The sequence below is a fragment of the Tursiops truncatus genome, chromosome 1, assembly GCF_011762595.2.
Source record: "Tursiops truncatus isolate mTurTru1 chromosome 1, mTurTru1.mat.Y, whole genome shotgun sequence".
Classification (NCBI taxonomy): Eukaryota; Metazoa; Chordata; class Mammalia; order Artiodactyla; family Delphinidae; genus Tursiops; species Tursiops truncatus.
In genome coordinates this window covers 10,866,010-10,888,912 of record NC_047034.1, presented here as the reverse complement: position 1 = coordinate 10,888,912, position 22,903 = coordinate 10,866,010, and positions in this window count along the sequence as shown.

Below are 22,903 nucleotides of genomic sequence, written 5' to 3'. Positions count from 1 at the left end.
AAGACCCGGCACAACCAGATAAATAAATATTAAAGAAAAAGAAAATTATAACAAAATATTGCTAAAAAAAGACTAAATTAAAAGATACTTCTGGAAAAACATTTAGGTTAAATGTGGAGTATAGGTTCCCTTTGTATACATAAAACTATACATATCTTTATATTTAACTATGACACTACTGTAATCAAGAAGAGAAGATGCTAAACAAAGTTGGAATTTCTGTTGAAGTTCCAGACAGAACCTGAACCTTCAGGAAGTTCTGGAGGGTAAATTACACCCCACAGTTTATCTGCCTAGAGGAAAAGGAACTGGATTCATAATACCCAAACTGTCAGGATTTGGCTATAGCCATACTGCAGGGGGTGAAGCTGGGTTAAAAAAAAAAAAAAGCATTTCTGGCTTTTCATAAACAGGCAGCTTCAGTGCTCAAGGGCATTCATGTGAAGAAATTTATAAGTGCAAGCTCGTAGCTGCAAAGCCCACAGACACTGGTGGAGGAGCTCTGCCCTGAGAGAATGGTCCAAGGGGGATGGGGGTAGGGGAAGAGGGTACCAACAATGTCCACTGGAAAAATGTTCTATTAAAATAATAACTTTTTATTTCCTATAACAACTCCACTGCTAACTATAAAATGTGGTTTAATATATAAGTGATGGAGATGTGAATTGGAAGAGCATTTTAAAATATTGCATTGGAAGAAAAAATACTTAGCCTACATAAAGCAAGGTCAGAATGTCCTCCATAATTTAGAATTGAGATATACATCATTTACATACCTAAAGTCCACATTCTATTGTTGAAGTGCCTGGGTATTGTGTCATATAGATTGATTTAAGCAACTACTAGAAAACCATTGAAGACACAGGATTTAGAGTATTCTCTGAGTCATTCTGTTTAAGTTGACTAAGATACCTTAAGTTGTTTTTGGATATACTTCTAGTCATCGGAACTGTGGGGCTTGGCTGCATTTTTATGAAAATATCCATCTCTTAAGGAAAAACATAAACATTTTTAGTAACTTCATACTAAATATCCTAATTATGGCTTTTCTGAAAGTACAGCATTAAAGCTATTTTAAGTACCAGCCCATGATCTTCATTACATACCAGCAGACGAACCATTATTGTATTTTTCTTACAAAATCATGAAACCATTTATTCAACAAATAATGAATTAATAAGTGCTAACTGTGTGTTAGGCAATGTACTAGGTCATAGAAACTCAGAGATTGATAAGAAATATATTTTGCCCATCATGGAGTTCACAGTTCTTGTGATGATCATTACAGTCTGTAATTTAGCACAGCATTGAAGCATGTAATCAATTGCTGGGAAGGCACTGGTTTTATAGATAGCCATATACTGAATTACTTACAAAAATTTCCCCTGAAGTTTTCTACAAAATATGTTTAAGTTACATTTTAATGTTAGGTTTCTACAAAGACAAATTATGTCACATTCAGGCAGGAATAAGTCATTTTAATGAAAACATTATAAAAGAGGTACTTCTTACACTGGGAACTTTAACTTTTATCACAATTTCCAATGTGCCCAATCTGTGAAACATTTATTTATAATAATGAAGGAATTGTTTAACCAAGGAGTTTATAATACAATAAAGAGATGTAAGAATGTACATACTACATTTAACCAAGGAGTTTACAATACAATGAAAGATGTAAGAATGTACCATGTAAGAAAGTAAGAATGAAGAGACACTATAAAAATGTTATTTACTATAGAATTTAGTTTATTTTAATCCATGTAAAGTGGGCCCACTATACAAAACAAATTAGAAAAGACAGATAAATATAAAGAAAAAGGTAACATAAATAATAATAATTTTATCACCAGAGATAAATATGCTTAGACTGCTGGTGAAGGTTTTTTAGATTTCTCTTTATACACATATACATATTTTTCCTCTAAATTAAGATTATACTCTGCCCATAGTTTACCAGAACGTGATTGTAAATTAGCAATATAATGCGAAAATTACTCTTTATTTATTTATTTTGAAAATTACCCTTTATTTTTAAATGTAGTTCTACATAATCATTTCAAAGGCAGCTATCTATTCCATTTCAGGAGAAACTTGCATAATCTTCAAAGGCAAATAATCCTTTTGAGGTCTAAGGACTTTTGTTTATTTAGGTTATACAAAATATTACCGATACTCCTTAGAAACACAATTGTAACTGATACTCCTCTCAGTACTATTAATTACTGGCTATTAATTAATAGCCACACTCCTCACACTGTTCCAGTTCTGTTTCATTAATACATATGTCTTAGTTACATATGTCTTATGTATATGTGTATGTATTTTTGAATTACTTATAACTTTTGCTTGAGCATCTTCCTATTTCTTATTGATATTTAAGAGATCTTATTAGTGTTGACACTGAAACTTGTGCTATAGATAATGTGTTATTTAACATCATTTGTATTGCATATGACAATTAATTTGAACATGTAGTTGAAATCATCATTTTATGGTTTCTTAATTTATGCTTTCAGTGTTATTCTTAGAAGGTCATTTACTAGCCAAGGCTGACTTTTATATATATATATTTTTTTAACTAAAATGTATGATTTTTTTTATAGTTCATACATCTGTTTTTCTTTACAGTAAATAACTTTTGTCAATATCGTTTATAAAAATATCCGCTTTTTTCTACTCAAATGAAATAACTTCTCATACTAACATAGTACGGCTTTGGAGATTTCCCATCTTGTTTTTCTTGTATATATAAAACTTTATTTTTAAAACTTGTGATTTATTCTTTTATTCTCATTATATGTTTTTTCTCATTTTCCTAGCTATTTTTGTTTGGTTTATTTTAGGTAAATAATCACATGATCTAAAAATAGTGTAAGATTTCCCTTTTCTGTTTCTAATATGTACTTTTTCTGCACCCCGCCCCCTTTGCATCATTTATTTCAGGGTCAAGCATTTATTTTAAAAATGCTAAATAGTAATAATGTGAACAAGCATTTTAATAATGCATGATTTAAGGGAGATGCCTCAATCATTTCACCATTAATGTGCTTCCTGTTAATTTCAGATTACTTTATTATGCAATTAACTAAAGCATGATTTAATATCCAGTAAACTATAACCACTGTAACTGGAGTTCTGCTATAAATTTTCAGTCACCTATTTTAAGTAGTAACAAACATGATTAACATTTGTTGAACACTTACATGTTACAAACATAGTTATAAGCACTTACATATATTTATATTTAATTTTCATAGTAAAGTTATTATATAGATAATGCTGAGACTAAAAGACATGGGAGCTGGGATTTGAGCTCAAGTTGTATGTGTTCAAAGCTCTTATAAAATTGATATGCTGCGTATCAGTGACTGGTGAAACCCTAATTAATCTGTAATTAAGTGGGAAAAAAACTACCATGTTCTGATCAGTATTCCTAAGGGGAATATTGAGGGGAAAATGAATTCTATTTCAGACGTGCTGAATTTGAGCATCTCTGGGATATGGAAGTGAACTCAAGTGAACAGTAATATATACACTAGTTTGATTCTCAGAGAAAAATCCCAGCTGTTGTATTAGTCAGGGCTCAGTTGGTTTACCTGGGTGAGCATTTTCCAAGTTGAGTCATGTTACAATTTGACCCTCGTGGTAGGTCTTGTGGCCCGGAGGGTAAGTGGAGAGAGATACTGGGGAAGGCCAAAGCAATTCCTTGTAAGGCACCTGTTTTATTTATCTTTCTCAAGTAAGAGAAGAGATTTCTTATTCAGCAAATGAGGAGGGATTGGGAACTGGACCACTTCTTTAAGCACAGAGAGTTTGAGGGGATGTGGACCTCCCAAATTCTCAAGTGGATCTTGCCACTCTGAATGTCAGGGTTCCTTCCACTCATTGTTTATCATGGTCCTGATTTTGACAAAGGAGTCTTGTTTAGGATGACAGCTTTCTCTAAAGTTTTACCACTCTTACAATTAAGTCTGTTTTACTTTTTCAGCTTTATCTGCCCTGGAACTTTAGGAAGACAGAGTCATTAACTGCTCTTAAAAATTTTAGGTACTTAAAGAGTTGTTTTAAATCCTAAACAGTCAAAAATTTTAAGTAAAGGCCATGGTCTCTTTGGAAATATTGATATATTCCCTGCAAAAATTTCTGAAGCTATTAATAAATTTATTTTAGATCAATTCCACATGCCAGTGACCACTTGGATGACTTTGTTCTCCACTGCTTTATTTTTCTGCTTTCTTAATTCTATAACAATTTTTCTCAACTTAAAAGGAACTACGTTGTGACTATCTGGAAAAATAGAGGAGTATAGCTATATTCTTAATCTCAACATTGACAAGAGAAATTTTACTGTGCCTTTATTTATTTATTTTTATTTATTTATTTTTTTAGTGGTACGCGGGCCTCTCACTGCTGCGGCCTCTCCCGCCGCAGAGCACAGGCTCCGGACGTGCAGGCTCAGCGGCCACGGCTCACGGGCCCAGCCACTCCGCGGCATGCGGGATCCTCCCGGACCGGGGCACGAACCCGTGTGCCCTGCATCGGCAGACGGACTCTCAACCACTGTGCCACCAGGTAAGCCCTACTGTGCCTTTATTGATCAAAGTATTTTAACATCCTGTTTCTTACTGTTGGAATCTAGCAGTAGTCTGCTTTGTAACTTTGTAAGGTCATTTTCATTTCTGCTTTGAAAACCCAGCCGACTTTTCTTCTGTCAGCTCTTCCTTGTAATAATGTGGTAAACACAGGCTTTCCCAACCACCATACTCTACCTTCTGTGAATATTTTTTTGTCCCATTTCCTTTACTGGAGGTACAAATTTTTTAGGCAAAAGTTTGCCTTCAAACTTATTACAGGTAGTACTTTACCAAATGGCTTGCTATAACATACACCAGATCTCCGTCTTTCCAGCTTCAGATATGTTTCCTCGTTATCCACTACCAGTCACTAAGCCAATATCACAGATATTAGGGTTTTTTTCATGTTCTTCTTATAGTAATAACCCACCGCAAATGTCAATTTCTGTATTTGTCATGGTAGAATAGGCCATGCTGTGAGAGCATTCAATCCAAAGATATCAATGGCTTACTATGATAAGACTTTGTCTTGTTGACATCACAGGCACATTTCACTCAAGTGGTTCTGCACCATCTTGAAACTGAGACCTTGCACCCAGGATCTCTGAGAATGTTGTGGCAGAGGACGAGAGAGGTAGAGGAGGCATACTGGTTCTATTAGATAGAACTAATCATATTGTACCAACCTAAACCCGAAATAGATAGTAAATAGGAGAACATGAAAATTTGTTGAGGGTTAACTATCTATGCTACACCTCCTTTTATTTGGCCTCCTGTGATTAGCAAACAGTTCAAAGCCAGAGAACGAGAATAAAGTTTCCAGAAAAAGCTACATATTTTCTTTTCCCAGTGCACAACATCTGGGGTAAATGACTGTGAGTCTCCTTGGGGGTAAGCTGGAAAGAAGATTTACAGATTAGTATTTTAGTAGTGTCATAGAATTCTGACTTAGGGAGCTGGGCCATCTCTATTTTTAAGATAGCTGGAAATGAAAAGTAGCTCAGATTGGGGTCTGGTTGAGAGGCTCAGAATCTTCATTGTGATGAGGAAGTGAAAGTCTCTGTTTAAAGACCAAAATATAGGTATAGGTGCTATACCTATATTAGCATATAAGTAAGCTGTCCATCTATTTAAGACAAAGGTGGATCACAACAATATGAGGTCATTAAAAGATCTTTAAGAGAAAGAGAAATATCGTATGATATCGCTTATATGAGGAATCTAAAAAAAAAAAAGTGATACAAATGAGCTTATTTACAAAACAGAAACAGACTCACAGACTTAGAGAATTAATTTATGATTACGGGGTGGGGAAGGTTGGGGGAGAGGGATAGTTAGGGAGTTTGGGATTGACATGTACACACTGCTATATTTAAAATGGATAACCAAGAAGGACCTACTGTAGAGCTCAGGGAACTCTGCTCAATATTAGGTAACAACCTAAATGGGAATAGAACTTGAAAAAGAATAGATCCATGTATATGTAAAAAAATCAATAAAGTTCTTCAAGCTAGAGAGGGCTAACCTCCTGCAACTCAAGAGGAGGGCTGGTGCTGCTTTGCCAACAAAGGCTCAATGGGATTTCTGAGCTCAAGGTACCTAGAATCCAGCAAAGATAACATTCCTGTTATCAGATCCATTTTCCAGATGGTCCCCTAATTTTTAATGTAAGCGATCTGATTATAAGAATTCAATGTATATTATAATCTGCATATAATCTACATACATACAATATTATAACTTGCAGGATCCAAATGTGCATCTCCTATTATATCAGGTTTATCAAGATAAAAACATAACAACTAATCTCAAATGCCCATCTTTAAAGGTCTGTTCCCTAGAACCACTCTTGGTAAGAAACTGTATAATCAGAGTTTAGGGGTGGAGAAGAGAAACCACTCTATGCATTCCCATCAATAAGAAATGTAATAGAGGGAAGGAAGTGCTTACTGACTTGCTGGAGGGACAGGAGGAACAGAAGTTGGATACGGCTGCCAATAGAACTTTAAGTCATGCCACTGCAACCTGCATGGAACATACCAGCAAGTTGTTGATGACACCCAGAGTTTAGAAGCTGCAGAAAACATCGGCTGCAGTCAAAGCTGCTGTACAATCCTAAACAGCTGAATGGCAGAGGAACATGAAGACTGGCCAGTCTCTGACAATACCCATGTTTGCCAAAAACCCATGCAGACACTGCCAGAGGCAGAAGCTCATTTTGCTTCTGTGTTCTAAATTTAAGTAAGTACATCTCACTGGCAGACTGTAAACAACATCCAAAAACCCAGGGGGTACACAGAATGGAATAAATCCAGATTGCAAGTAAGCCCCAACGAGCAAAGTGTCAACATATTTTAGAGAAGTCAGAATTGGAGGAGTCATTTGTATGCTATGGACTTAGTACCAAGGCCATTGGTGACATTAGCCAGAACGATTTCAGTGGATGCATGGGTGGGAAAACCAAGGTTCAATAATGAGCTGCAGGTGATAGAAGGTTCCTTGGGAAGAGATGATCACTTAAGAGACTGCCCTGATGGGAGAGCAAGAAGGTACTTAGTAGTTCAATGGGACATGAAATTGAGTCAAAGTGGGTTTTTCTGGGGGGCCTGCCTTGTATTCTTCCTTTCTTCTTCCCTTCCCTTCTCTATCATATAAAGTAGGAAGGACATTTGGAAATATTATGTGATAAAAGAGCTAGTGAGCTTGTGGGAAAAGAGAGAAGTTCAAGAACCTCTGGAGGGAAAGGTTAGTTGAGAGAGCAGTGTCTCTGAGGAATTTGAAAGGATAACATTTAACAGTGAAGTCAGAAGAGAAGATGAACTTTTGCTTTTTTCTGAGTTGTGCTGTTCATCTCTGCCATCTTGTTCTGCTCTAGGAATTACTTTGTCTTGAGTTCTGTTAGTAGGAAGAGTTCTGGCTCACTTTGCCTTTCAGTGACACAGAACTATTCTCAGGTTGAGTTCCAGCTAAAAAGAAAAAAGGTTTCATAATTATGTAGGATTCAGTGTATTATGTGGGACTCCGGTGTTTAATTATCAATCATCCCACTTGTCTCCATTCCTTCTATCACATGGTTTTCTCTAACACTTATCATGGTCAGTTTTAATTCTTTTTCTTACTGTTTTCCTATTTTGAGTCTACTATTTTGCAGGTTAGAATAATATTCTAGCTCTACGCTATAATATGCTACTATAAAGACTATAACTTTTCATAAATACAATTCTTTATTTCAATCAACACCTAGATCCTAATCTCTTTAATATAGGTTTTTCTTATAGATTCTCTGCAACTACTAAAAATTGATGGATCAGAGAATTAAAGTTTGATTTTATAACTATATGTAAGAGAGTATCTGAAACCAGTCTTTCTCTTCAATTCATAGTAAAAAAGTATATATATGCAAATAGTAATGGCTATCAGCAAATAGTTCATTTTCTAATGTATTTTATGAAGTTTATACTCATTTCTAAATAGGCCCTTTTCAGTGTCATGATTCCCAGAAATGTTTATGTAGCTACAATTTCTTCATAAAAATAATAGTTTGGGGTTGTGAAAAGCCATCTGGGCTGGCATCAGGGACTTTTTGGCTGTGTCCATAACTACCTCTCTGACCCCAAGCTTATCACTTTATTTCTTTGGAATTCAGTTTCCCACTCTTTAAATGATAATAATATCTACTTGATCTTCCTTAAATGTAGGTTACTGGTATGGGAAGTAAAGTAAATTTGTGATTCAGGTCCCTAGACAAAACTCACTGTCAGTTTCATCCATGTAAAAGAAAATTAAACCATCATCAGGTCATGAGCTGAAAGAAAATGTCTTTCTGGGTTACTGGAAAGATGGAGACAGATATTGTCTTGTGACACCTGGGACTGACTTTGCTGTCTATCTGGATGAGAATGTGGCCCGGTTGATATTACATTGGACTCAGATACACGAAAGCCTGATGTTTGTAAATCTTTAAATGAAAGTAACATACGTTGTGAGTATCATTTCTTCTCATATAATGTTCTAAGCCCTGATGACAGTGTAAAACTAAGATTATGTTGTTTTCTCAACTCTGGTAAATTCTCTCCGTGGGGAAGATCAGCAGCAGCTATGCACATAGTTAGGGAACATGACCACCAGGGACAAGCAGCTTCAATCATTAATATATTTTCTGCTTTATGTCATCACCATACCACCTTTATTTATTTTGTAATCCTTGGCTAAATAAATTGGCTATAGTTGTGTTTGTTTTCTTCCTGCCAAAACGCAACTTACTTAAATGTTGCAATCAGAAGTGATATAACAATGACATCATAGAAATATACTTTGAAAAATTAAAAAGTGCTTATATATTGAAGGCAAACCATAGACTTTTAGAACTGAATGATATTTAAGAAAAATCCAGAGGTTGGTTCTTTATTATGTTTATATGTTCTGTATGATGTTCGTGTCGGAAAGCATTAGCTGTTTTCTGATAATTATGAACCTCTGTTTCTCACCTGTCAATTGAGTAGCTCAGGGAACATGATCTAGAATGTCCCTTTTAGGTGTATATCTTGAGAATTAATGATGTAAAGATGGAGCAGTGGCTTGGACTTGTTCATTTCTTTTGATACGATTTCAGAACTCAGTGCTTGGGGGCCTCAAGGTGGATCGTTAGGGATGCAGTGTATTCCCTTCTGGCCTGGAGACCCCCCTTTTCTAGTTCTCACCTCTGTTCATGGGAGACCCCAAAGATTTCAGAGTCCTGTCAAAATCAGCCTGTTCCACTGGTCCCTCAAACTCAGAGTCACTGTAGAGAATCTAGGAATTGACGGGCTATTATGTGACTAGAAGGCACAGATGCACTCAATGACATCACCAAAGCACTCTGAGTAGGCAGACTCTCAGAGCAGGACTCGTCATGACAGGGATAAATTTGAAGAACTTTTAGTGAAGGTTTGGAGCCTACTCTAGGAGAATCAAGATTTTTTTGACAGATGTGAGGACATGAGAAATTCTGAATTCAAAATAGAAATCATACCCAAATTAACTCCACACACTGCGTGTTAGCAAATGCTTGTCCTAGGAAATTGTTCAAGCTAATTTGATTTAAATATGTCCATTAGTTCTCCCACACCAGTGGTTCAGTTATGATTTGAATTAAAGTGCTCCTCTGTGAATGGATACACAGAACATTTGGATTTAATATTTCCTTATTCTTCCTGTACCTGTGCAAAAATGCTGAGTGTTATTATGGGATGTTGCTGTGTCCCCTGAGGGTGGCAAGATGCTATAGAGTGCTCTATGTGTTATGTACATTTTTTTCCCTGTGAAAAATTATATAAGTATATGATCCAACTTAATAGCAAATTTTTCTGCATGTAGAATACAAAATGAATCTTTATGTTGAAAATCAACATTTAATAAATATATTTTTGGCAATGATATGCATTAATATTGCTATGAACTTATGAAATGAGAAAAAGTCAAGTTATTTTACACATATTAACTATGTGCTTTAACAGTTTTATGCTATTTCTATCTCCTTTTATTTAATTAATTTATTTAGGATTACTCATGTCTAGTTTATTTATATTTTTATGTGCCACAAATTTCCTTCATTTTATATTTGAAGATAACATAAGTTAAAAAACAGAGTGACAGTGCTACAACATTGAATAGGGGAGAAATTTTTAAATCATAAATACAGAGACTTATTTGAAGATTTTAAAAATAGGAATAATTATTCTACCTCTAAATAACTAGAAATTAATAATCTCCATTCGGGTTGGCAATTTTTGAGATCTATTAAAGAAACTAGAGTAACATAATTAACTGTCACTTGCCAATATTTTTGAGTTGTGTGTAAAGTCAACTGAACATATAAAACATATTTTCACCTGCTGTTGAATTTTTATTGTTCTGAGCCTGTAGTAAATGTAAGTCTGCTATGCTTAAGGGTATAATTTTGTGCAGGAAACCACAATAGGGTCTGGGAATAATTGCCACAAAGGTTAAGATTAAAAGATAAAGTTAGCAAAAATCTTTTGATATTTCGATAAAAATCTGTTCTCTAGAAGAAAAATTCTAATTATTTCTTAAATGATAAAATCAATGTTGGAGGAAATGCTATACATTTCATTTTGTTGTAGAGTCAAGCAACTTTTCTACTTCTATATCTTTTTTTTAAACATCTTTATTGGAGTATAACTGCTTTACAATGGTGTGTTAGTTTCTGCTGTATAACAAAGTGATTCAGTTATACATATACATATATCCCCATATCGCCTCCCTCTTGCGTCTCCCTCCCAACCTCCCTAGGCCACCCCTCTAGTTGGTCATAAAGCACCAAGCTCATCTCTCTGTGCTATGCAGCTGCTTCCCACTAGCATTTGGTAGTATATATATGTCAGTGCTACTCTCTCACTTCATCCCAGCTTACACTTCCCCCTCCATGTGGCCTCAAGTCCATTCCCTACGTCTGTGTCTTCATTCCTGTCCCACCCCAGGTTCGTCAGAACCATTTTTTTTTAAAATACCATATATGTGTGTTAGCATATGGTATTGTTTTTCTCTTTCTGACGTATGTCACTCTGTATGACACACTCTAGGTACATCCACCTAACCACAAAAAACTCAGTTTCATTTTGTTTTATGGCTGAGTAATACTCCATTGTATATATATGCCACATCTTATTTATGTCTGTTGATGGACACTTAGGTTGCTTCCATGTCCTGGCTATTGTAAATAGAGCTGCAGTGAACATTGTGGTACATGACTCTTTTTGAATTATGGTTTTCTCAGGGTATATGTCCAGTAGTTGGACTGCTGGGTCATACGGTAGTAATATTTTTAGTTTTTTAAGGAACCTCCATACTGTTCTCCATAGTGGCTGTATCAACTTACATTCCCACCAACAGTGCAAGAGGGTTCTCTTTTCTCCACACCCTCTCCAGCATTTATTGTATGTAGATTTTTTGATGATGGCCATTCTGACCGGTGTGAGGTGATACCTCATTGTAGTTTTGATTTGCATTTCTCTAATGATCAGTGATGTTGAGCATTCTTTCATGTGTTTGTTGGAAATCTGTATATCTTCTTTGGAGAAATGTCTATTTAGGGCTTCTGCCCATTTTGGGATTGGTTTTTTTTGTTTTTTTGATATTCAGCTGCATGAGCTGCTTGTAAATTTTGGAGATTAATCCATTGTCAGTTGCTTCATTTGCAAATATTTTCTCGCATTCTGAGGGTTGTCATTTCGTCTTGTTTATGGTTTCCTTTGCTGTGCAAAAGCTTTTAAGTTTCATTAGGTCCCATTTGTTTATTTTTGTTTTTATTTCCATTTCTCCAGGAGGTGGATCAAAAAGGATCTTGCTGTGATTTATGTCATAGAGTGTTCTGCCTATATTTTGCTCTATGAGTGTTAAAGTGTCAGGCCTCACATTTAGGTCTTTAATCCATTTTAAGTTTATTTTTGTGTATGGTGTTTGGGAGTGTCCTAATTTCATTCTTTTACGTGTAGCTGTCCACTTGTCCCAGCACCACTTATTGAAAGGCTGTCTGTTCTCCATTGTATATTGTTGCCTCCTTTGTCAAAGATAAGGTGACCATATGTGTGTGGGTTTATCTCTGGGCTTTCTATCCTGTTCGATTGATCTGTATTTCTGTTTTTGTGCTAGTACCATACTGTCTTGATTACTGTAGGTGTAGTATAGTCTGAAGACAGGGAGCCTGATTCCTCCAACTCCATTTTTCTTTCTCAAGATTGCTTTGGTTATTCGGGGTCTTTTGTGTTTCCACACAAATTGTGAAATTTTTTGTTCTAGTTCTGTGAAAAATGCCATTGGTAGTTTGGTAGGGATTACATTGAATCTGTAGATTGCTTTGGGTAGTATCATCATTTTCACAATGTTGATTCTTCCAATCCAAGAACATCGTATATCTCTCTCTGTCTGTTTGTATCGTCTTTAATTTCTTTCATCGGTGTCTTATAATTTTCTGCATACAGGTCTCTTGTCTCCTTAGGTAGGTTTATTGCTAGGTGTTTTATTCCTTTTGTTACAGTGGTAAATGGGAGTGTTTCCTTAATTTCTCTTTCAGATTTTTCATCATTAGTGCATAGGAATGCAAGAGTTTTCAGTGCATTAATTTTGTATCCTGCTGCTTTACCAAATTCATTGATTAGCTCTAGTAGTTTTCTGGTAGCGTCTTTAGGATTCTCTATGTATAGTATCAAGTCATCTGCAAACAGCGACAGTTTAACTTCTTTTCTGATTTAGAGTCCTTTCATTTATTTTTCTTCTCTGATTGCTGTGGCTAAAACTTCCAAAACTATGTGGAATAATAGTGGTGAGAGTGGGCCACCTTGTCTTGTTCCTGATCTTAGAGGAAATGGTTTCAGTTTTTCACCGTTAAGAATGATGTTGGCTGTGGGTTTGTCGTATATGACCTTTATTATGTTGAGGTAAGTTCCCTCTATGCCTAGTTTCTGGAGGGTTTTTATCATAAATGGGTGTTGAATTTTGTCAAAAGATTTTTCTGCATCTATTGAGAATATCATATGGTTTTTATCCTTCAATTTGCTAATATAGTGTATCAAATTGATTTGTGTATATTGAAGAATCCTTGCATTCTGGGATAAACCCCAGTTGATCATCGTGTATTATCCTTTTAATGTGCTGTTGGATTCCGTTTGCTAGTATTCTGTTGAGGTTTTATGCATCTATGTTTATCATTGATTTTGGCCTATAGTGTTCTTTTTGTGTGATGTCTTTGGTTTTGGTATCAGGGTGATGGTGGCCTGGTAGAATGAGTTTGAGAGTGTTCCTCCCTCTGCTATATTTTGGGAGAGTTTGAGAAGCATAGGTGTTAGCTCTTCTGTAAATGTTTGATAGTATTTGCCTGTGAAGCCATGTGTTCCTGGGCTTTTGTTGGAAGATTTTTAATCACAGTTTCAATTTCAGTGCTTGTGATTGGTCTGTTTATATTTTCTATTTCTTCCTGGTTCAATCTCGGAAGGTTGTGCTTTTCTAAGAATTTGTCCGTTCCTTCCAGGTTGTCCATTTTATTGGCATATAGTTGCTTGTAGCAACCTCTCATGATCCTTTGTATTTCTGCAGTGTCAGTTGTTACTTCTCCTTTTTCAGTTCTAATTCTGTTTGAGTCTTTTCCCTTTTTTTCTTGATGAGACTTGCTAATGGGTTATCAATTTTGTGTATCTTCTCAAAGAACCAGCTTTAGTTTTATTGACTTTTGCTATTGTTTTCTTCATTTCTTTTTCATTTATTCCTGATCTGATCTTTATGATTTCTTTCCTTCTACCTTGGGTTTTTTCTGGTTTTCTTTCTCTAATTGCTCTAGGTGTAAGGTTAGGTTGTTTATTTGAGAAATTTCTTGTTTCTTGAGGTAGGATTGTATTGCTATAAGCTTTCTTCTTAGAACTACTTTTGCTGCATCCCATAGGTTTTGGGTAGTTGTGTTTTCATTGTCAGTTGTCCCTAGGTATTTTTTTATTTCTTCAGTGATATCTTGGTTATTTAGTAGTGTATTTTTTAGCCTCTGTGTGTTTGTATTTTTTACACCTTTTTTCCTGTAATTGATATCTAGTCTCATAGCATTGTGGTCAGAAAAGATATCTGATACAATTTCAATATTCTTAAATTTACCGAGGCTTGATTTGTGACCCAAGGTATGGTCTATCCTGGAGAATGTTTCATGAGCTCTTGAGAAGAAAATGTATTTTGTTGTTATTGGATAGAATGTCCTATAAATATCAATTAATTCCATCTTGTTTAATGTGTCATTTAAAGCTTGTGTTTTCATATTTATATTCATTTTGAGTGATCTGTCCATTGGTGAAAGTGGGGTGTTAAAGTCCCCTACTTTGATTGTGTTACTGTTGATTTCCCCTTTTATGGCTGTTAACATTTGCCTTATGTATTGAGGTGTTCCCATGTTGGGTGCATAAATATTTACAGTTGTTATATCTTCTTGGATCGATCCCTTGATCATTATGTAGTGTCCTTCTCTGTCTCATGTAATAGTCTTTATTTTAAAGTCTATCTTGTCTGATATGAGAATTGCTACTCCAGCTTTCTTTTGATTTTCATTTCCATGGAATATCTTTTCCATCCCCTCACTTTCAGTCTGTATGTGTCCCTAGGTCTGAAGTGGGTCTCTTGTAGGCAGCATATATACAGATCTTGTTTTTGTATCCATTCAACCAGTCTATGTCTTTTGGTTGGAAACATTTAATCCATTTATATTTAAGGCAATTATCGATATGTATGTTCCTATTACCATTTTCTTAATTGTTTTGCGTTTGCTTTTATAGGTTTTCCTTTTCTTGTGCTTCCTGCTGAAAGAAGTTCCTTTCGCATTAGCTGTAAAGCTGGTTTGGTGGTGCTGAATTCTCTTAACTTTTTCTTATCTGTAAAGGTTTTAATTTCTCCATCAAATCTGAGTAAGATCCTTGCTGAGTAGAGTAATCTTGGTTGTAGGTTTTTCCCTTTCATCACTCTAAATATGTCCTGCTACTCTCTTCTGGCTTGCAGAGTTTCTGCTGAAAGTCAGCTGTTAATCTTAAGGGCATTCCCTTGTATGCTATTTGTTGCTTTTCCCTTGCTGCTTTTTATATATTTTTTTGTATTTAATTTTTGATTGTTTGATTAACATGTGTCTTGGAGTGTTTCTCCTTGGATTTATCCTGTATGGGACTCTCTGTCCTTCCTGTAATTGATTATTTCCTTTGCCATGTTAAGGAAGTTTTCAACTATAATCTCTTCAAATATTTACTCAGACACTTTCTTTTTCTCTTCTTATTCTTGGACCCCTATAGTTTGAATATTGCTGCATTTAATATTGTCCCGGAGGTCTCTGAGACTGTCCTTCATTCTTTTCATTCTTTTTTCTTTATTCTTCTCTGCAGTAGTTATTTCCACTATTTTATCTTCCAGGTCACTTATCCGTTCTTCTGGCTCAGTTATTCTGCTATTGATTCCTTCTAGAGAATTTTTCATTTCATTTATTGTGTTGTTCCTCATTGTTTATTTGCTTTTTAATTCTTCCAGGTCCTTGTTAAATGTTTCTTGTATTTTCTTCATTCTACTTCCAAGATTTTGGATGATCTTTACTATCATTACTCTGAATATTTTTTCAGGTAGACTGCCTATTTCCTCTTCATTTGTTTGGTCTGGTGGGTTTTTACCTTGCTCCTTCATCTTCTGCTTATTTCTCTGTCTTATCATTTTGTTTAAGTTACTGTGTTTGGGATCTCCTTTTCACAGGCTGCAGGTTTATAGTTCCCGTTTGTTTTGTTTTCTGCTGCCAGTGGGTGAGATTGTTGCAATGGCTTGTGTAGGCTTCCTGGTAGAGGGGACTGTTGCTTGTATTCTGGTGGGTGGGGCTGGATCTTGTTTTTCTGGCAGGCAGGGCTGTGTCCGGTGATGTGTTTTGGGGTGTCTGTGAACCTAGTATGATTTTAGGCAGCCTCTCTGCTAATGGGTGGGGTTGTGTTCCTGTCTTGCTTGGCATGGGGCATCCAGCACTGAAGCTTGCTGGCCATTGGTTGGAGCTGGGTCTTAGCGTTGAGACAGAGATCTCTGAGAGAGTCCTCGCTGACTGATATTACATGGGGCCCTGAGGTGTCTGGTGGTCCAGTGTCCTGAGCTTAGCTTTCCCCCCTCAGAGGCTCAGGCCTGACACCCGGCTGGTATACCAAGCCCCGGTCATCCACACCACTCAGAAGAAAAGGGAGAAAAAAAGAAAGAAAAGAATGATAATAAAAAAGGAATAAATTTTAAAAATTATTAAAATAAAAAATAATAATAATTTAAAAAAAGAAGAGAGCAACCAAACCAATAAACAAATCCACCAGTGATAACAAGCACTGAAAACTATACTACGCTAAACATTAAAAATCAGAAACAAATCAGTTGCAGCCAGCAAACCTCAAGTCTACAGTTGCTCCCAAAATCCACCTCCTTAATTTTGGGATGATTCTTTGTCCATTCAGGTATTCCAGAGATGCAGCGTGCATCGAGTTAATTGTGGGGATTTAATCTGCTGCTCCTGAGGCTACTGGGAGAAATTTCCCTTTCTCTTCTTTGTTCACACAGCTCCTGGGGTTCAGCTTTGGTTTTGGCCCCACCTCTGCATGTAGGTTGCCCTCAGGCTTCTGTTCCCACCCAGAGAGGATGGGGTTAAAGCAGCAGCTGATTAGGGGGGTCTGGCTCACTTAGGCCAAGGGGTGGGAGGGGGTACAGAATTCAGGGTGAGCCTGCGGAGGGAGAGGCTGGTGTGAGATTGCAACAGACTGAAGCACACCGTGTGTTCTTTCTGGGGAAGTTGTCCCTGGATCATTGGAGTCTGGCAGTGGCAGGCTGCACAGGCTCCTGTGGGGTGTGGAGAGTGACCTGTGCTCGTACACAGGCTTCTTGCTGGCTGCAGCAGCAGCGTTAGCATTTCATACCCATCTCTGGGATCTGAGCTGATAGCCGTGGCTTGTGCCCGTTTCTGGAGTTCATTTAGGCAGTGCTCTGCCTTCTGTGGGCAGACAGGGAAGGAATCCCCTCTCCTCATGCACCCCGAAACAGTGGTCTCTTGCCTCTTAGGCAGGTCCAGACTTTTCCCCAGACTCCCTCCTGGCTAGCTATGGTGCATTAGCCCCCTTCAGGCTTCAGAGTTGGCATTAGCCAACCCCAGTCTTCTCCCTGGAATCTGACCTCCAAAGCCCGAGCCTCAGCTCCCGGCCCCTACCCACCCCAGTGGATGAGCAGACAAGCCTCTCAGGGTGGTGAGTGCTGGTTGGTACTGATACTCTGTGCAGGAATCTCTCCACTTTGCCCTCTGCACCCCTGTTGCTGCACTTTCCTCCAAGGCTCTGAAGCTTCCCCCCACCCCACCCACCCCCCCATCTCCACCGGTGAAGGGGCTTCCTAGTGTATGGAAATGTTTCCTCCTTCCCAGCTCCCTCCCAAAGGTGCAGGTCCCATCCCTATTTTTTTGTCTCTGTTTTTTCTTTTGCTCTACCCAGGTACTTGGGGGAGTTTCTTGCCTTTTGGGAAGTCTGAGGTCTTCTGCCAGCATTCAGTGGGTGTTCTGTAGGAGTTGTTCCACATGTAGATGTATTTTTGATGTATTTGTGGGGAGGAAAGTGGTCACCACATCTTACTCTGCCATCTTGAGGTCCCCCTCTGTCCTTTTAATAGATGCCTAAATACAAGAAGAAGATATTAAATGGATTTAAAAAGGAAGATCACATTGATTTTTGATCAGGGAATGAAATGATTCCAGAATTTTTATAGTAATTTCCTTAGACTGAATATTGGGAAACATTTTTCTTTTCTCAAAATATTTTTCTTGCACTTTCTGAGCACATTGCTATTTTAAATCTATTTTTGTATTTGCTGTTAGTTTAGAAGTACTTGAAAAATCAGACAATACTTACTTATAGACAAATTAGCATTTATAAGAATGTATGCTCCGTGAGTATAGAGTGTGTAAGTTTAAATTGTACCTTTGATCCTGAACACATCCCTTAAACTTTCTGTCTTAATTTTTATCCTCCATAAATTTGGGATAATCATAAGCACCCCGTGGTATTTTTTGTGAAGATTAAACTCATTCCTAAAAAAGATTTTAACACAGTTCTTTGTAGACAGTAAGATTTAAAGAAATATTAATACTATTATAATCAGAGTTTGTGGTATGTAGTTCTTATCTGATATTTATCTGTTGAAGAATAATAAAGAAAATACAATTATTGAATTTTAAGCTGTTTCACGATATAGATATTTTGTATGATACACAAAATGTCTAAATATATCTGAACATTATATTTCATGATAAATTCAACTTGATTACTCATGTTTTAATTTCTTATTAGGAATATACACATAAACATGATCAAACATTTTTGTTAACTATTAAATGATTGGCACTGGTTGTTTGCCTGTCCCTGCATCTATATCTTTGTGTATATGTGAAAATTTTTCTGCCTTTGTTTTAATTTTTCCCCAACTTAATTGAGAGATGATTGACATATAACATTGTGTAGTTTAAGGTGTACAACATGTTGATTTAATATACTTATATATTGCGAGCTGATTACCATAATAACATTAGCTAACACCTGCATCATATCACATAATTACTACTTCTTTTTTGTGGTGAAAACTTGTAAGGTACATTCTCTTAGCAACTTTCGAATATATGATATAGTATTATTAATTATAATCACCATGCTGTACATTAGATCTCCAGAATTTATTTATCTTATAACTGGAAGTTTGAACCCCTTGACCAATATCTCCCTATTACCTCCACCTCTGAGTCCTTGGTAACCACCATTCTACTCTCTATTTCTAGGAGTTGGCATTTTTAGATTCCACATAGAAGTGGTATTACACAGTATTTTTCTTTCTCTGTGTGACCTATTTCACTAAGCATAATATCCTCTGGGTCCTTCCATGTTGTTGCAAATGGCAGAACTTCATTCTTTTCTTTGGTTGAATAATATTCCATTTCACATATATACCACATCTTCCTTATCCATTTATCCATTGATGAACACTTAGGTTGTTTCTATATCTTAGCTCTTGCCTGAATCCACATATTTGCTATGGCCTCACACTGGATGTATTTTCACTACCCCTTGACACAGGGCTTGGTCATGTGGCTTCCTTTGGAGATGGCATGTGGGTAAAATGAGGACAAGCCTTAAGTCTTAGGTATTTCAGCCTGCCATAAAATTAAAAAATGGCCTGGGTAGCCTGCTCACCCAAGGAGGAAAACAGAAGCCCAGCAGAACAGCTGCCCCTCAAACTTAGAATGAAGAGTAGAGTCATACCAGCCTTCTGAACCTGAAGCAAAGTTACTCTTAAGTCCAGCCTGTACTAGCTGAGACCCAGTTGACTCACAGATATGTTAGAAGAAACTTTTTAAAGAAATCTACTAAGCTTTGAGTTGGTTTCTTACTTGGCATTGATAACAAATATTTTCTTGAGCTTTTGTTCTCATAGCATAAGATTACGTTTTTTCATACCTTCAACTTCTGGCAAAATTAAAACGGCAAAATAAATCACAAAAAATAATGTGTCATAATAATCTATGCAAACATAGATAATGAAAGGAAATGACTTGCATTTTAAATGGATTTACTTGTCATAAATAAATGATGTTTTTCTCTAGCCAATACTTAGCTGATAAGAACTTTCAGATCATCTTCATATATTAAATATCTAGAGGGAATTAATGGCACACAGAACATGAGCTACTTTAAAATATCATAAAAGCTCAGGAACTCACTAAGAGACTTTGAGAGTATATAGAAAATGCAGGACTTGGAAAAGGTAAACAAGGATAAGCTTCACTAGGGAAAGTGTTACATGAATTTGATATTCAGATATAACAATTGCTGCTTCTTCAAAAAGGGGGACATAATGTGTGAGATTGTTTAAAGAAGTGAAAATATATGATCTACTTTACTTTCTTTTTCTGATCTGAGGAAATGGACAAGATCTACCCTGTAGACAGCTTCCCATCTGACTCTGAAAAAGATAAAGATGTTTTCTTAATGACTTAGATGATAATGGTTGATACAAAAGTTAAATCTGGAATGTTACAAGAATTTAGGAGTCTTATAGTCATTTTTTTTTGAATCTGTATTTACCTTCTTACTTTCCTGAGTGGCAAAGGAGAAGCATGGAAAGGCCTTTGACGACTCTTAAGTTTGAATGTTTACCTTGTTCATTCCAAAGGATTATTATGAGGATCAAAGATCATGCGTGTGCACTTTTTCAAAAATCTGTAAAGTGTAGTTTGATGTATATTATGAAACATTGAGAAAATTATACCTGAAAATTAGTTGAGTGAGTTCTTGAGTTTCCATTATGTGAGTATATATTATGGGGATTAAACTATGAATCTTTAAGAAAATTAAATATTCAAAAAATTATTGCTGCACACAATTGTCTTGGTTTTATCTAGAAAAATAGGATCTAGTTGTTTTATAGTTATTTTTTAATTGTACATTTCATGAACGTATTTTTAATGACTACTGAAATCAAGAACAGTTAAGTTTTTCTTAGCTACAATTATTAATATATATGCTATGCGTTTGAATACAACTTTAGTTAAGTCCTCTGTGAGTTATAACTTACAGACTTCTGTAAGTAACAGAAATTCCCTGTAACTTATCTAATACATCTTGGAATGGTTATAAAATTACTACGTGCTTTACAATAGATAGTATTATTAATGACACCAGTAATAATAATGATAATATAATAATAAATTATATATATTTTATAGCAAGTTGTTTTCAAAGCAGTTCAAGCATTTATCAGAGAAGCTTACTCAGAATGTGGCACAGAAATGTTTTTGTCTTGTTATTTCATAAAGGCATGTAAATGAAGGAAAAATATTTTCCCAGTTGGACAATTATGGTATTTTTCACCAAGACACCATAGTTATTTTATCTTGAATACAATTTCAGATATAAAAAAACAATAGTATGTTTATAGCCACCTTAATCAAAACAATTTGTTGAACTATTCTACCTTAACACATATCACATAATACATATACTTTGTCTATGCTTATTAGGAAGATACTTTGGGACTCATTTATATTTTTTCAATGCCCTAGAGTTTCTCAAGTTATGTCAGAATGGTCACTAGAATTCTCATAATGAAATTAACAAATTAATTTTCTTAGAAAGTGAAAGTTGTCTATACAGTTGCTCAGTATGTAATAGGTGGAGGGCGATGTGCCCCAGAGAAGGGAGACTGTGTGGTGAGCCCAGGAATGGGCAGAGCTAGGGTCCAGTTCCTGGTCTACTGCTTGTTATCCCTGTGGAATCCTGGCACAGTAACTGAGGAGTCTTCATCCTTAAAGGGAATAAGAATTTAATTACCTTACATGGATATGAGGACTAGCTGAGGTAATTGAATTAAAGCTTAACATTGCTTAAGAAATGTTATTTGCATTCCTCAAAACAATAAACACCAATACCAGATCAAAAATATTTGAAAGTCCCTGAAATCACAGACAGCAGAAACTCTTGGAGGCCTTAGCCCTTGGTGGTCGCCCATTCTGCAAGACTATTTCCTCATATTAACATGAAGCTTCCTACTTTTTACTAGTCAAGCTTGTTTAACTATTGCTGTTTTATAGAGTCCATTCCTAACCAACCTTCAAAGTGGTCTTCCTCTCCTCAAAGCCGTTCTCTAGTTTATCATCTTCTTTCACTTTCATCCTAGAATTTATCACCATATGAATCAATTTATGTGATTAGTCTCCTTTAGGGGCAAGGAGCTATACTTATCTATTTGCTTAACCATCAGTGTCTATAATACAAGCATATAGGCCCTCAATAAATATAGCGTTTTAGCAATTCTTTGTGCATCAAATTTGATAAAGAGTGAAGTATTCCATGAAATTATTATTTGAACTTAAGGCAAAATATTTTCACAAGTTTTTTGCATAAGGTTGTCTTAGTCGGCTCAGCTGTTGTAACAAAATAGACTGAGTGGCTTAGACAGTTTTTTTGTCTCACAGTTCTGGAGACTGGGAAGTCCAAGGTCAAGGTGCCAGCTGACTTGGTTCCTTCTGAGAACGTTCTTCCTGGCTTGTAGATGGCAACTTTTCCCTATGTGCTCACAACCTCATGTAGCTTTTTCTCAGTGCACATGTGCAGAAAGAGAGAAATCTCTCTCCCTCTTCATTTTTTTTTTATGATTGTCTTTATTTATTTTTTAGCATCTTTATTGGAGTATAATTGCTTTACAATGGTGTGTTTCTGCTTTATAAAAAAGTGAATCAACTATACATATATCCCCATATCTCTTCCCTCTTGCGTCTCCCTCCCACCCTCCCTAACCCACCCCTCTAGGTGGTCACAAAGCACCGAGCTGAACTCCCTGTGCTGTGCAGCTGCTTCCCACTTTTTCACAAGTTTTTTGTGTAAAGTCAAAATACTTTCACAAGCTTTTTGTGTAAAACCTCAGTAATTAGCATATATTGTAAATTATTGCTTTAATTTCTACCATTATATATTACATTTTATCAATGCCCATGATTTTGCCAGATATTAATTCTCAGGTATTAATTGAAGGCACATTTAAAACATTAAAATAATTAAAATTTTATTGCATTGGCATTTCCTGGATGTTAATAATTATATGTTTTAAAATTTGGGAGGAACTATTTATTATAGAGCTGACAGTCCACAGGTGGGTAATTCATAGGAATTATAAAAGACTAGACTATCTACTTGATTTATTTTATTCTTAAACACTTAATCAGACTTTCATAACCAGAATAAACTGCTAAGGAAAATTAAACTACATTAATT